Source organism: Sturnus vulgaris, chromosome 2 (assembly GCF_052056855.1).
Source record: "Sturnus vulgaris isolate bStuVul1 chromosome 2, bStuVul1.hap1, whole genome shotgun sequence".
NCBI lineage: Eukaryota > Metazoa > Chordata > Aves > Passeriformes > Sturnidae > Sturnus > Sturnus vulgaris.
In genome coordinates, this window is record NC_142244.1 from 58,888,892 (window position 1) to 58,905,515 (window position 16,624).

Consider the following 16,624-nt stretch of genomic DNA (forward strand, 5'->3'; position numbering starts at 1 on the left):
TTCTCTATCTCTGGGGAAGTTTTCCCCCTTTGCAGTTTAACCTTGTTATCTACCTTCTGTCCACTGTGAGCACAGGAAAGACATGGACATGCTGGAGACACTGGCACAGGTTTCCCAGAGAAGTTGTGGATGCCCCATTCCTGGCAGTGTTCAAGGCCAGGTTGACCAGGGCTCTGAGCAACCTAGGATAGTGGAAGGTGTCCCTCTCCACTGCAGGGGGTTTGAACTAGATGATCTTTAAGGTCCTTTCCAATCCAAACCAGTCTATGATTCTATGGCATGGAAAGCATTTTATTATTTTCCTCTCTTCTTTACTTTATCCTTTTACTGAGATGTAGCCCTTTGATTTGCCTCCTCTCATACTAAATAACTTCAGTTTGTTCAGTTCTGTCTCATAGGTATATTTTCCAGACCTCTGGTTATGTCCATTGCTCCCTGAATTCCCCCCAGAACAAGTTTACATCCTCTTTGAAGTCAGCTTGTTCAACAGTGAAGGTTATACTCCATCTGAGTCTGTACCAGCAGCAAGCAGAGGGTTTTTTCTGTTACAATATGCAAGAAATTGCTCATCCGGCTCACAAAAATTATCTCAATATTACATCTCAGATATGATAGTCTGCCTTTCTAATTATAGGCAAGCATTTAGGTAACCAAGGAGGACAATGTTTTTATATGTATCTGAAGCAATAACAGCTAGCACTGAACTATTAGGATGATTAGGATTAGTTACATTTAAAATTAATTACATTTAAAAATTGCTTTTGTTTTTACAGTGGGACTGTGTTTGCAGAACTCAGCTGGGAGGGTTGATAGATCTTATATTGTTAGTCAACTTCCACTGAGAATTCCACTGAAAAAGTTTTCTTTAAGACAACCTTGCATAGACACACTAGAGGCTCCTCAAATGCTAATAAAAGTGGAAGCGGATGCATGTCAGCAGTTGTAAGACCAGCCCCATTTTCTGGGACTGTGTCACCACCAAACAGTGTAGGTTTAAGACCCTTTGGTTTTGTTCACCTGGAAAAAGAGTGGATCTACACAGACAAAGACCATCTGCTTTGGATCCTGCTCACAGGATCATAGAACAGTTTGGGTTGTAAGGAACCTTAAAGACCATCTAGTTCCAAACCCCCTGCCCTTGGCAGGGACATTTTCAACTAGACCAGGTTGCTCAGGGTTCCATCCAACATGGCCTTGAACACTTCCAGGCATAAGGCATCCACAATTTCTGGGACAATTTGTTCCAATGTTTCACTACCCTCATGTAGAAACATTTCTTTCTGATGTCCAGTCTAAACCTACCCTCTTTAAAACCATTGCACCTTGTCCTTTCACTACAGGCCCTGAATAAAAAGTGTCTCTCTTTCTTGTAAGCCTTTTTAGTGTACTGCAGGCTGCAAAAAGGTCTCCCTGAGCCTTCTGTTCCTCCAGGCTGAACATGCCCAAATCTCTCAGCCTGTCTTCATAGGAGAGGTGCTCCAGCCCTCTAACCATTTTCGTTTCTTTCCTCTGGACCTTATCCAGCAGGTCTGTGTCTGCCTTGTACTGGGAACCCCAGGGCTGGATGCAGTACTCCAGGAGGGATCTCCAATGTTCCCGCGGGATAAACACTGAATTAACAACAAAGTTGTCCCTCTGCCACTGCTCCCAGCTCAGCCTGTGTACTCAGATCACATGCACCACCACTTTCAAAAAGAAAAAAGCAGTGGAATGGATGTCTCTAACAGGGGTGACATTTGCAGCAAAGCGGTGTCGCGGGGGTTCGGATGAGCCTGTGCTCCACCGCATGGAAGGAGAGGAGCTCCACTTGCAAAGAGCCCAGCTGCAGGTGACAGGAGCATGGCTGACCACCTCAGGACTCCTTAGAGAGGGAATCCATGAGGAGTCATCACGCATATTCCGAGCGTAAATGACAATAGCAAAAGCCTCTGTAAAAGCTGACAATTGGGATGGCTCAGCTGGCAGCCCAGAGGGGAAGGCGGCCAGGCAGAGATCTCTCCTAGCTCCCTCCAGGCAGCCTTTCCATAGCTGTTTCCATGGAAACTGAATTTAAAGGGACAACAAGCAGGAAAAAGAGTGCATTTTCATTAATTCCTCATTTAAAATCTCAACCTTGTGTTTCCCAGGAACACATTTAGTGCCATGGAGGAGGATCCAGGGGCCAGCTGCTGAGCTACAGAGCTGTGTGTTAGTCACCCATTTTCTTATTGCTTGCATGGAAACAGATGTGTCTGAGAAGAGAGATGGCCAAATTCAGACTTTCATGGCCTTTCTCTCTTTATTTTCCCCTTGTCCAGCTAGGTGAGACGTAGAGTTGGCAGTGTCATCAGCAGCCACACGAAATTTCTCTTCATCCTTTTTAGGAACGGGCTAATTCGTGCAGCCTGGTGGTGCTGAGTGAAAACCAACACAGCAGAAGATGCAAAAAGCCTGATGCTGCCCTGTTGGAGCTGATGGGAGTTTTGCATTTAGGAACCCATGTGCTTTTCTCCAACCCAGCAAGAACTAGAGAAGATGTGCTTCTGGGAGCTGTTGGCCCCACAAGATATCTGTGATGGACACTACCAGAGAGGTTTCCACATGGTGAAGGAGCTGAGTGCTGCCCACATCGGGACAGTCCCTGAGTTCAGCTCTGTACACCAGAGCTGTGCTGGGCCTCCATGGGGTCAAAATATTTGGGTCTGGAGCCAAAACAGATCCACTGCGAGGCACAGAGGGAATCTCCTGCAGAAGCTTGTTTTGATTTGGGAGCATTGAGCCGGGAAGACTACTCCACCAAGAGCTGATGCTCTAACTTGACTCATTCCTGCCTGCCAACCTCCTCATCAACAAATTAAGGTGGGCAGGAAACTTGCATGTTAGAAGAGGAAAACTAATGGAAGGAGATTGTTACAACATTACTTGTCCTACTCTGTAACGATTACAATGCAGGATCAGCAGAGCTCTGCCGGCCAGCAAGGATCTCTCCTGCATTCTGAATACCTGAATTTTCAGCTAGCAAAGACCTCATGGCCTTAGAAGGATGCAAGAATTAAATGTCAAAACTACCATTATTGCTTGAACTGCTTGAGTAAGAGGAAGGCAAACTTTTGCCATCTTCAACTGTAATGCATCATTCTCTTGTTTGTGATGCAGTTGGTCTGGGTGAGCTGAAAAAATGAGAAGAAATAATCTGCAAAGATGAAAGGAACACCTGGGTAGGTCATGATCGTTTATTTTGGAATAATAGAAAAGAAATTCTCTGTAACTTATTCCCAAAACAGGGCATGGCCCATCAAGGTGCATATTTATTTCCTGAGGCAGCAAAGAATTCTCAATGTGTCTTTTTAAGACAAAAATATATGTCGGAGCTTTTGTGTTTTTAAACTGCTTTTGAGCCACATGTTAATAACAGACTTGTTTACTCCAAGCTGTTCTGTGGCAGAGTTGGAAAACATCAAGCACAGGGCTGAGCTCCTATTTCAGTACAATCCTAGGCATTGTGAAATCTTCAACATGGGACTTCTGCTGCAAAACACAACACATAAAGGCAGTTCTGAACAAAGGACAACCTTAATTAATCAATTAATAATTTTTAATTCTTTCAATATATTTACAGCCACACAATTTTTTCTATGCTATGTATTGGAGAACCTTAATTTTCACAGTAATGGTGCTGCACCTCTGCTTGTAGTTTCAACCCATACCACGTCTTTCATCATAATAAGAGTGTGCAGTAAATTTGACTGTAGGCAGCTTGGACTCTTGCTTGTTAGGATTTTCACCATACTGAGGAAGGAGTGGGAGAAGAGAGAGAATTGAAAGATGCAACTACAAATCTTTTTTTTTCAAAGGAAGAAAACACTTGTCAGAGAATTTCAGATACTTGGTTTGAACCTAATTTAAAATTATTTCTTTTAAAATGACCATAAAATTGGCATTATCTCTTTAACTCAAGGTACTTTTTGTGCCTCTCAGGCATAAAAAAAGTATTATCTAGCCTTTTTCACCAGTGTTTCTCAAGAAGGAGCTTTAAGCATGCACATTTTCAACCTAGTAATAGTACAAAGATATTGTGACGTCTCAGCAACTTGTTGCTTTTTAAAGTGCTTTTCATTGTAGGTATAGAGAATATGTTACACACAACTGAGTTTTACCTTTTCTCCTGCACTGCTCGATGTTTTTTCTGATCTTTTTCTCTGGTGATGTACTACCTCAGCACAAAAGGTCAGCACGATCTACAGTCACTCATCTCCTGGACTTTCCACTAATGAGTTGGTGAAGAGCAAGGCATTTTCTGTTCAGCTACCAAAAATTTTTGTTTTCAATGGATTTATTTCCCTTGTGTTATAATTTAATAAACTTGATTCTATGCCGCTGATATTCCCCTTATTTTGTAGGTATAGACAATGCACAGTCACCAAGGTATGTTATTGATGCATAAATTATCTCCTAATGAAGTACTGTTTTGCAGAGGGAGCTTCCCAATGAGACTAGGAGAAGGGTGTGTGACCAAACTGAGCAAAAACAACATTATTGACCAGAAGAACAAATCTACAATGCTCCTAAAGAGAAACAGGACACTTCTGTTGGGAAGCCTGCCAGCCTGAAAGCATAGGCAGGTGTATATAATTTTGAGATAGTGTGTACATATAAATGCAACAAAGGCATCTAGTTTGTGGGTGTCACTGCTTCAGAAGTGATCACACTGGGACCCTTCAGTGCTACATGTGTCAGTGCTGTCAGTAAAGGAAACAAACCACATGCATTTACATTCAGCCTCGTGTCCCACCCTTGCACATCGTTGCAGCTCAGCCACAGCAGTGCCTCACAACAAACTCTCACTGAGATAACTGGAGAGATCAAAAGTGTCTGCTTCATGACTGCTGTGTGCTGCCTGCGGATTCCCTCCAAAGTTTTTACGCCTAATGGCCTTTGCTGATAACTCACTCTTTTCCCTATGTGCTGCTTGTTGGTACTTCTCTAAAACAGTGCTAATTATCTAATAAATATGGTTATGGTTTGTCTCCTTTCAGTATAAGTTAACAATGCTATTACAAACCAGTGCAAAATATATTCTCTTTGCCACAAGGAACAGCTTTCGCACCAAATTGAAATAAATAAACTGGAATGAGTAGAAAGTGTTACAGACCTGCAATTGGATCACGTTTTACTGGATTTCTATTGATGGGTGAGGTTAAATAAGGTATGAAATTTTGCCTTCTAGTTAATTGTTATGGCTTAAACATAAAAAAAAGAACAGAAATTACGTTTCAGTCACTGGGAGGAAAATAAACAGAAAAGGAACCAAGGAAAACAGAAAATAAAACTGGTGAGGTTAAGAAGATCCAATGAGAACACAGGGGCCAAATGGTCGTGAAAGGGACAGAGACCACCCTGATGGCCTCGTGTTGTTTTATTTTGTCTTCTGGCAAAAGACACATGGGGCTAGGGGGAATACATACAATGATTCGAGGATTATTTATTATCAGAGGCCATTTATTGACAGGCTGCTTCTTGTTGAAAACTGCAGACTTACCACTGAGAACACTTTCTTCTGGAGACTGAGCATTTGGCAGCAGCAGCCTTCAAATCGGCACTTGCAGCTTGGGGGATATGTCCACCTCCCTCCTGAAGCTCAACCCCTGTTTCACAAGCACTTGTCATTTCTGAAGTCCCCACATGATCAGGACAACTCTTCATTTCATATACTCTTGAGGATGAGTCACTGAAGCTTTTTCTAACAGAGCTGAATGCTAGCCTCTTTGTTAAATTACCTGAACTTTCTTTGTTCAAATGGAGAACTGGGATGAAAGAGAAGGTATCTTTCTAACAATGCTAGGAATAATGAAGTCTGATTTCCGCTGGAATCTCATTTGAATGACTTTGAGTCCTTGTTTTGGCTGACATAGGCTTTTCCCTCATTACTAATCTTAGGTATTAATATTATGTTAACAGTTATATAATACTTTTCAACATGTAAAGGGCTGAAACTGAAAAAGGGAAATACATAAGGATTTTCTCACCATGTGGAGAGATGAGTAGCAGACTTAAGATTAAATTTCTTTGTTTTGCTTTCCTTGACCTTTTGTTCTGATCTCAGTGACATATCAACCATGCTTCTGCTGAAGACAACCCAGATATAAGAAGTCACTTGTGCCTGCCAGCTCATCATGGGCATTCAAGGCATACAGAATCCTGTGCAGAAAGGAACCCACTGCTCTATTAGAAAGGAGAACACCACAAAATCGTTGAGATAACTGCTCAATAAAACTCAGCTTTTGAAAATCAAGGCAGGTCATGCGAAGTGTCCTTGTACCTTGATGACTTGTAAGTTTGGCATGACATCTGTTTTGAGCACTTGTGGTGAAGTAATTTTCCCTCTTGTAAAACAGTGTTGGTTGAACCACAATTATGGTTTTGATGAGGGACTTTGAACTGGCCTGCTGGAGTAGCAGGCGATTCCACACAAAAAGAAGCAAATGTACAAAGAATGGGTAGAAATTTCCTTTGGGTACAATATGTACTTAGCTGGCATGCCTGTGCAGAACAAAAGGCCTGGATATTAAACCATCCGTTGCCACTGCTGAGCGACAGTGCAAATTACTTCTGACAGCCATTAAGAGGTGCTTTAGTCAAGCACCCAGAACAGTACAGCTCTTTGCTAGAAAATTTGCTGATATTTTGAAAACATTGTGATACTTCACTAGTCTCAGAAATCCTTGACAACTTGTCAGAGATAAGAGTCTAAGTCTCTGCACTAGTAATTACTCCTCTAACCTGCTAGAGAAAGTGCCAGATATTCACCTTCCTCTTAGGAAATGTGAAGTCTCTGACAGATAATAGCATCTTTTTAATGTATTTAGAGCAATTGTCCATTCTGATCCTCTCCAATAATGTAGTTTCTGCTTTTGAGAGTGCCGGGAGAGTGTTGGCTGGTAGCAGATTTCCATTTTCCCACTGTTGCTAGTCTGTACTTGTAAACAATGACTCAAAATAAAAACGTGAGTGTTGTTTGAACAGCCAGTATCTGCTATGAAGAAAGTGGCTCAACAAGTAGGGACAGATCCCACAGCCTCTGCTCAAGTGATTCATCTCCCTGCACACAAGTGGTGCTGTCAAGTTCAAGAAGCCTGTCTGTGCAGGGCTCGAGGGTCAGACTCATCAGACTCCTATCATCCATGGCATGGGGACAAGGATGTGGATGGCTTTTGCATTGCTGATCCCCTGCATATTTCTGCAACGGGTTTGTGAATCTACTCTCAGTGGGCAAGAGTGTGTGAGGGAAAAAAGCAAAAAAGGTGAAAATCAACAGAAAATTACAAGGCATCTTCCCCCACTTTGAAACAGAGTCCATCAAAGTTTATATGCCATTGCAAAAAGTACTGCATTGAATATAAAAATGGTTCCTTGAAAGAATCATTAAAATTGCAAAGTCAAGTAGCCAAACATTAAAGGCCAAAGTTTAGGCTGCTCACACCCCATTATTTCTGTACTTCTATGTTTCTGTATTATAATAGAGCCTCGAATGTCATGAGTACATAGCATTTAGCTTGTTTTTCTATGGAAAGGAAACCCTTGGGGTCACGTTGTCTCTGTAGATGTCTGCTTGACAGTGGCTCCATCCCTAACTTTTGAAACAATCCATCAGTTTTAACCAAAGCCTAAAGGTACTATACTGCCAAAAATCTATGGAAATTAGAGGTCCAATTGAGAAAAAAAGATGCTGCTAGAGATGCAGTGAGAGAGAGCATGAGCAGTGTAAACCCAACCCTTAAGAGCTAATGGAGCAACCTGAGGGAGGAGAATGCTTAAAATACTACATATATGAGAAAGGCCTCAGCTGGTCTCATGCTGTGTTAAAACCTTGGCCACAGTCAAAGTTTACCTCCTCTGTTCTCCAAATGGGATAAGTATGTAATGTGGTGATTCTCCTTCAAAACCCTGCAGGCTGGGTTCCTCCTGGTCCCAGAGCTACTCACTCTTCTGCACAGCTCAGTCCCACACTGTCAGCACATGGGGGCATTGCTGCAGCATTGGTTGGGGATTCCCTCTGTGGAGATTCCCTCACCCTCTGCCCTGCTTGCTGCCTTCCATGAGCAGTGCTCCTTCTCCAAGCCACCTCTGAAGATCTGTTAGGATGCCTGGCTCCAAGGAGAAGAGATTCAAGTCCTCTCCCACTGTGGAAATGTACAATAGAGTTATTGTACAGCTGCCCTGGGAGGTATTGGGAGGACGCACTGTCCCTCTCGTGCAGTAAGTTGACGGTGAATGTACAAAGCCCTGGGGGAGAGCAGTGCGGGTGGCTGTCTGGAGAGAGCCTGGCCATGGTCAGGAGCAAACACAAACAAAGTGATGGATAAGCAGACAGGGGAGATGGCAACCTGGAGTGGCTAAGCCTGAGCCTGTCCTCCTTCCTTATTCTACAGATGGGAAACTGAGGCTCAGTGAAAGGGCAGTTCAGATGCAGCTTCCCTTATGGAGAGGAGGCTCCTGAAGGAGCGCAGGGATGTTCCTTGCAGGCAGGGGCTGAAGGAGTGAAGGGGAGTCGGAGTTCACAGGAGTTTGTAGCTATGGTTGCTACGCAAAAGTGAGCACCTATTTTAAATTAGTGCTCAAACCCCAGAGTGTCCTGTGAAACAGAACTTAAGGTCTTCTGTGAAGCATGTCATAGTGTTACATCTCTGTTTTTTAGAAAGCAGATCCAGTCACATGCTGCCCCTCCTACTTGCAGTCTATGAAGCCTTTTGGCATGCCAGTATTGTAAGAGCCAAAGGTTTCAAGGTAAAGATTTTTGTGTAGGTGTAATAGCTTTTCTGAAGCCAGCTAGTATATCTGAAGCAAGCAGATGAGTTTAGGGGCATGTATGCTCCTCAGGAAAGATGAGGTGAATTTCAAACCTAACTGCATCTTGGGAACAATTGTTCTGGGTTTAATTAGACCTGTGTCTGAGCTAGACATCTGACAGCACCTGTGGAATATAAAGACTATATTGGTGGTTATATCCTGAGGAGAAAAGAGGTGCAGGTAATTTGTAGAATAATAGTTGCATGATGTAGAGCACTGGGAGATCGAGAATTAGGAAAGGTGCAGAGAGGAGGATGGTAATGTGTTCTAAAACATTAGTATTCAGGGAAGTAATGAGATACAGTTCCCAGAGTTACCTCACAAAGATATTGTAGGATTTTCTTTGAGAATCAGGGCTGGAAGATCAAAAATGGGACAACTACACCGTAAGAAATGTTGCCTGTTGGAAGCACTTCATCCCAGCTGACTCTTTTGCAGAGTTGAAGACTGTATCTTTTGACAGGCTGAGAAAGAAGCTTTCTTTTGCCTTTGCAAAGTTGTGCCTGGTGCATTTCAAATTCCCAAGCATTTGGCAGATTTTTACTGTCTCATATTAGCTGCTAAACCAAAAATTCCTCCTGATGAAGAGTTTTGATTATGACTTTGTAGCCAAGACTACTCAACTGCTAATTGAGGGGGTACAGCAGTCAAAATAGGATGATGCCTCTGCTGCTTGTATTGTCTCACTATTGCTATTTGGATGTTTTTCTGTGTGCTTAAACCCAGATGAAAGGTTACAAGTCCACTGGTCTATTTCCCAGGAGGTAAAAATTTGTTGGGCTGCGCCCATCTCTGAGTGCTAGAGGAAATCACCTCTGACTGGTGGGTGACCAGGCAGCTCCTTCCACACTCAATTTTCCAGGACCCCAAAGAGCAGGATTTAACAAATAAGTATGGGACAGAAATTTCACTGGTTGCCTCAACTGATGGTTGTGATACATCATTTCATCCCAGAAGCTGACAAGGCAAAGTGGATCTGTCCACATCCTTCAAGAGAGCAGGCCACGAGATTCCTACTGGTCAGCTCAGACACACAGATGGAGAAGTCTGATCCTCTGGGGTGGACAGGTTCCTGCTCACAGATCCACTCATCCTGGCATTGCTGCAGCCCCTGCATGGGGAAGCAGACCTTAGCCAGCCTCCTTGCCTGGGGTACAGCATTGCCAGAGCAGGCCTTGGAGAGCTGCTTCTTAGGCACCAACACATTTCTTTTCAGCATTTATGACCTGAGAGGGTCGAAGGCTTGTAGTTGGGGGTATATTTGGTAAAAGATTAAAAAAAAATACTCCTTATGCTAGCAAGGGTCCCATATTTGCCTCTCCCAAATTTAAGTCCATATTCCAAACCAGAGCTTTTTAGCATACAGTGCTAGGAACTCTCTAATATTGGCAGTGCTGCAGTTTGTTCTCTGAAATATTCTAAAAAAGTCACATGGATGTGACATTTTGTGAGACAGGGTCTTGTGGGTGAATCAGAGCTGACACCTGGAGAAGATAATGCCAGCTTCCAGAAAAGCTGCAAATGCCTGGAAAGGAGAGCCTCCTGCTGCTAAGTTTTTCAGATAATGTTTGCATTTAGTATCATTGCAGGTTTCCTTCTGGCCATGCACTCGTCTTGTTAGAATATCAATACTGAACAGAAACCTCCTCAGGATTATTCCCCCATAACCCTTAGCACTGTGGTGCTGGTCTTGTGCTAGATTCTGCCCTAACAGCTCAGCCTGATGCTTGTGTTCCTCTCCTCACTAGGTCTCTGTTCTGAAAAGCTGTTGGAGAGAAGATGTTGGAGCAGGGGCAGCAGCAGGGCCACAACTTGGAGTGTGTCCTGGAAGGGCTCTGTGGAAGACTGGCATTTTTGGTGTGGGCTCCCTGCCAGTGCACAGCATGATAATGACAGGAAGAACTGCACAAAGTCTTCAGTGACGCCCTTAAGTTTCTCTGCTCGTGGAAGCTCCCTTTGTGAACAATAATGTGTACATCAAAGGATTAAAGTATCACACTCAGTACGTGACTGTGGGCACATCCTCTCACTCCTCTTTTCCTCTCTCGTTCTGGTTTCAAAAAGGCAATTAAAACCCAGTGACTTTTGTCACAGGTGGTGCAGAGGTCAGTATCACCTGACCCGTGTGCTTCCATACAAGAGGTGCCACTTGGTTTGCTGACAGCAGCCCAGCTCCCTCGTGGTTGCCACAGAGATGAAGTCTGAGAAGCCTTCACTTCTTTATTTCCCTAGAAGGTCCCAGGATGGCTTTGAGGCAACAGCCAAGCCTAGCTGGTGCTGATGCAAGCTGGAGAACTCATGGATCCTCTCAGATGAGCATGCAGGGAAGGTCAGATCCATGTGGTGTGGGCACCAAAGAGCTGTGCATTGATGAGGTTCCTGGGATCTTGAGTCATAACTCCTGTTGGAAAGCCACCTATGATAATTTTGAATTAGCTGACTTGCATCTAGCAGCAAGTCAGGAAGGTTCATCTACAGTGGATGAATTCCTTGTTCCTGCCTGCCTCAGCAGGCTGATGTGGAAGGTGAGAAATCTCTAGCAAAGCAGCTGGAGTAACACATGGCATTTTGTGTGTGCTTTATTATATATATTTATATTTATTTATTATTATTATTATAAACCCATTATTTGTGTTCTGCTCACATGATGGTAAGGGCCGAGCCTTACCTGGGTGGCAAAAGATGGAAGTTACCTTGGAAACAACAGGAACAACTTTGTGGCTTCTAGACAGCTTCCTCCTGGCTACAGGCTTTGTACACACCAGCAGCCAGCTGGTCTCCTTTTCCTGGAGTTGCTGTTTTTCCACTGTGCCTTTTCTCCCTCCATGGGAGCTGACCACATTGATTTACCATCTCCTGGTGCTGTGGGGCATTGGATAGGGAATGGTGCTGCACTGGGAAGCAGCAGTAAGAGCTTGGCTTGCTTGCTTTCACACAGCTCAGATGTCCCCCTGTTAGGGGACAACCCTTCATTGCCCTGATAGGAGAGGTACAAAGCAGCTGAACAGAAAAAAAGGAATCCCAGGCAGTAGAAAGGGTCACCCCAATGGTGTGTGAGGCCCTGCAGACATGATCCTCTTGTGGATCATGGAGAAACACCTTGAGGTATTTACAATAAGATGATCAGTATAGGCTCTTTGAGGGATGTGGGGGGAAAAACATTTTTGAGACTGTCTACAACTTGTTTTGAGATGTTTTCTAGGGGCTGTGGGAAAATACAAGACTTAGTTTAGGATGTTGGGGATGGATTAAAAGTGGGGAAAGGAAGGAATTGAGGTAGATTGGAAAGGAGTAAGCGTGGGAAAAAAGGAGTATTAAAAGGGCAGGTCAGCGTGCTTGCCTGAGCCCTGCCTGTACTTGATCACTCCAATCTGTTCTGTATTCTCATTAAAACCTATTTTTATCTGGTTTAAACCAGAGTGTTCTTTCTGGTCTGAGTGGGTGTGTGTAAGCACAGCCAACGTGATGTTGGACTGGTTGGTGAGCAGCAGAAGAGGGCTGAGTGGTGCAGCTGCACCAGGGCTGTGAGCTGGGGGCTTGCATCCAGGTACCAGCAAGGCTCTCTGAGAGAGACAGTCAGGTAAGGACAGAGAGAAGATGTAATTTGCCCCAAGTCGTCAAACTCCTGTCCAGATGTCACATGTGCAAGGACAAGTGGCTACAGCCCTATGAAGTGAAGCAAGTGGCTGCAATGTTAAGCAGCTGAGAACCTGGGTCAGCCACTTCTTTTTTCCCCCTTCCTCTAAATCTGTTTATGAGAATTGTTTTTGCATATTTATGTTTGGAATAATTATTTGGAAGAAGTCACAGCTGCATCTGCTCCTGCTGAAGTGACAGTTTGTGCTGCTGTCTCCTAGAGACCTTAAATTCCCATTCTGAAAGAAAGACCTTGTTTTTTAAAACTAAGGCTTGATTTCCATGCTGATTCGAAATGGGTGTAATTTCAAAGATCAATGGGACTTACTACTGGTTTAAGGAACAATGTAAGAAAACAGATGAACTGAACCAGTGACTGTTGCAGTGATAGCCTCTTTGGGAAGACTCAGAAGTGGCTGCTATGAAAAAATCAGCTCTGGGAATGCCTCAACCTGTTTGAAAAGAACAGAAATGCCACATTTGTGTGAGATACTGTTGTGGATCACTGCTTCCCATACATCTGCCAGAGCTGGAATCATCAGAAAGATGCATTTCAGAGGTGCACAACAATTGGGAGCCACAACTGTGTTCCTCAACCATCTTTATGAGCACATGAGAAAAATCTGAAGAGGTTGTCTGAAAGACACTGCATAACTTGTTGGTTTTTTCCCCCCAGCATATAAACCACTGCATGCAATTCATAAGGACAAGAAAACACATGCACGTGTTTTATTTGAGAATTAGGTAATTATGCAATTAGAAACTATATCCACTGTATGCAAGGTGGGTGGCAAGAACTGAGGATGCATGCACACAACGTTTTCAGATCCTGATTTTTAATGCTATATGACTCTTAAATCAACATGTGATTTGTAATTGACTGGACAGAAATAATAACAAATTTACATTTTAGAAACAAAACAAGTCCCCAAGCTCAATTAACCCTGGATTTCTGGAACCTTCTGGAGCATTTTAAATCCTCTTTTATGAGGAAAACCCCCTTTCCTATTGGACATAAGTGTGTCAATGTTTCATCTCAATGTTTCTAGAAGAAAGATATTTCTACAATGCCATTTTGGTGCTATCAATATGATGCCATCAAAGCCCTAAATAAAATACATTTCTATTGCTGTTGATTATTTGGGAAATCAGTTCATCCCAAGAAAGCCAATATGCACAGGGCATCCACCAATATCCATTCTGCAACAACAGAAGCAAAAAAAAATAACTCCACAACTAGGTGTTTACATTGGAAGAGCATGGACAGAGATTTTACCCAGGTATTACTGTATCATATTCTAACAAAATTTTCCATCTCAGACAGAATGGTAGCTCAATATATTTGCCCTGAAGACACATACAAAGCAATCAGTAAGTTTTCTTGAAATGTTTTTATTGCTTTTATTTGTTCCTTGGTAACAGCAAACTTAACAATTGGCTTTTGATTCTTTTCCCTTTCCTTTTTGTTATTAACATATAATATTCCTTAAAATTCCTTTTAAACACCCAGTTTATTATATGCCTACCACAAAAGCCTTCTTTTTATTGACTATACTGTGAATTACACACCTATTTAACATTTCAGAAGGAGGGAGACCTCACTCTTCAGCAGGAATGTTCAACATCAGTATAAATAAAGGACGTTTACGCCAGCACAAATCAAAGGCAAGCACACTAAAATCTAGGCTGGTAGACTTTTCACATCTAGGAAAACCTCCCTAACATTTCTTTTTTACAAAACAGGATTTCCTCATGTGTCTGGAGCCAGTATGCTGTGACGTGGGCTGGCACTGCAGAACAGCAACAGCATACATTAAATCTGTGTTGGGAGCTGGTTACCAGAAACACTGCATAGTAATTATGGTGAAGATTCTCTGTGAAATAGATTCTGGTTTTTCAAATGAGATTCTGAAAAAAACACCTCCTAACATTTCAGCAGAAATACTTTACAACTTGTCCAAACTGTAGATGTCTCATCTTTTCCCATAAAAGTTTACAGAGCTTGTAATTTACTGAGTTACTGCTTGTTCTAACGACTATTTGAGGGAATGGCTTGGCATGGAGTAAGAGATGACTATGTGTATTAATTCAGTTCAAAGGTTCATACAATTTATACAAGGTAATGAAAAGCTTAACTTGAACTCTCAACAGCTCCACTTTCCTCCACCTCAAGTTCATAACACTGATATCATCAAGTCTTTAAGAAGCTGCTGCAGAGAGAGGGGGGGGATAAAAGAAGAGTCACCAGCTCACACCAAGGCGTCATTAATTGGAACCGTGTGTCCCACAGACACATGAGTAATGCAGGATGGCAAAGGGGCTGCTGCACACCCCTTATGAGAGCTCTCCTCTCGAGCAACACTGCAGAGCCTCTTCTCAAACACGGCCTTGGACAGGGCAGGAGACTGTGATGGAGCCAGGCAGGGCAGAGAGCAAACAGCAGGGAGCCAACTGGATCTGACCATCTGTGAATCTGATGACAGGTCCTCAGTTTGGAGGAGGAGGGGCCGAGGAGCCAAAGAGCAAAAATCAAAACAGAGCACAGAACTACAACAACAAATATTTTATACAAGCCGCCCTCATTCTTTCTCCAGACTTTGAATGAGCAAGGACTGCATGATGTGCTCATCAAGTAATTTTTTCTTAGCTGTGAAGATTTAGCTAGTCATGCCATGCTCACCCTGTCATCACTTTAATTGCCTAAAAAAAAATCCCAGACACTTCTAATACTGCTTTTCCAATAAAGAAATCAACATTTGCTCAGAAAGTAGAATCTTAACGAGGCCTTGCTTGCTGAGTTAAAAAAGCATGAGGTAAGAGAAGTCTGTATTAGGGGAAGAAAAATAAATAGCCCTTATTTAAACCCTCCTCTCACCTCAAAACAGAAGGTTCAGAAACTGAAAAAAACCAAACACAATACAAAATCAGTCTCTTTCTCCTGAAGGTAGAAGATTGTTCAGCTGGCAAAATAAATTGTCTATTAAACAAAAAAAAAACAACAAAAAAACAAAAAAACAAACAAACAAACAAAAAAAAAAGGTGGTATCTAAATACATTCCACGTAAGCACTCATTTGCAGCATTGGAAACTCTCCAGGGCTTCTCAGCACATGAAGCCCGTGTCTCCAGCTCACACACAAATGCAATAAAATAAGACCAAGTTTTTAACTATTCATTTCTAGAGCTTGTTAGGTCACTGCTCCATTAAATATGAAATAATCCAGATACCATCTCGCAGGGTAGCCTTTTTCCAAATTACAGGATTTTTTTTCAGATTACAGCAAACCCCACAGTATTTATACTTCCAAAACAAATTACCAGCCTCTCATATATAAAATTGTTTTCATATATAGCTGCTTTCAGTAACTGCTTAAGAAGGATCCTAAACATTTGAGACAAAGGGTGAAAGCACAGGTCTAATTTAAAATAATTAGTAAAGAATAATTTAGGTTGGAAAAGACTCCTAAATCATTAAGTCTAACCTTTGACTGATGACCATGTTGTAGACCAAAGCAGCAAGTGCCATATCCAGCTGTTTCTTGAACACCTTCAGGGATGCTGACTCCACCACCTCCCTGGGCAGCCCATTGCAAGGTTTAACAACCCTTTCTGCTGCTAACCCACAGAAGAGGTAGAGAATTCCAAACATGAATGTAGACTTTTGAAAATGTCAGATTCATTTCCTTCCTTACAGAAGAGCTGTTCTGGTTGGCAAATTAATGGACAAAATAAGCCTTATTTTGATTTTCACATTGTATGTGCTTAAAAAAAGATGGATTTCTGATGACAATCCTTACAAATTGAAACTCAAATTAGATTTTCTCTCCTCATATACTACCATTTTACAACTAACTCTGAAAACCTTGAGGTTTTACTACTCCTGCTACCCCTGGCTCTTCCTGCTATAGTACAGAAACTATGCTGCATATATATAAACCTGTATTTATGTACAGACACAGAATCACAGAAATAAAAGCACTGGGCAAATGTAAAAGCTGCCATTTGAGTTTATACTCCCCATTAAGAACTCCAGTCAAGCAATGTTCTGCACACAAATGTAAAGAGGATTCTTCCATGGCCTTCAGGTCAGGCTCAGAAAGAGTATCTTAAGCATGGCAGGAGAAAAGGGAAAACTGCCAACTCCATTGCAAGATTAAATCTAG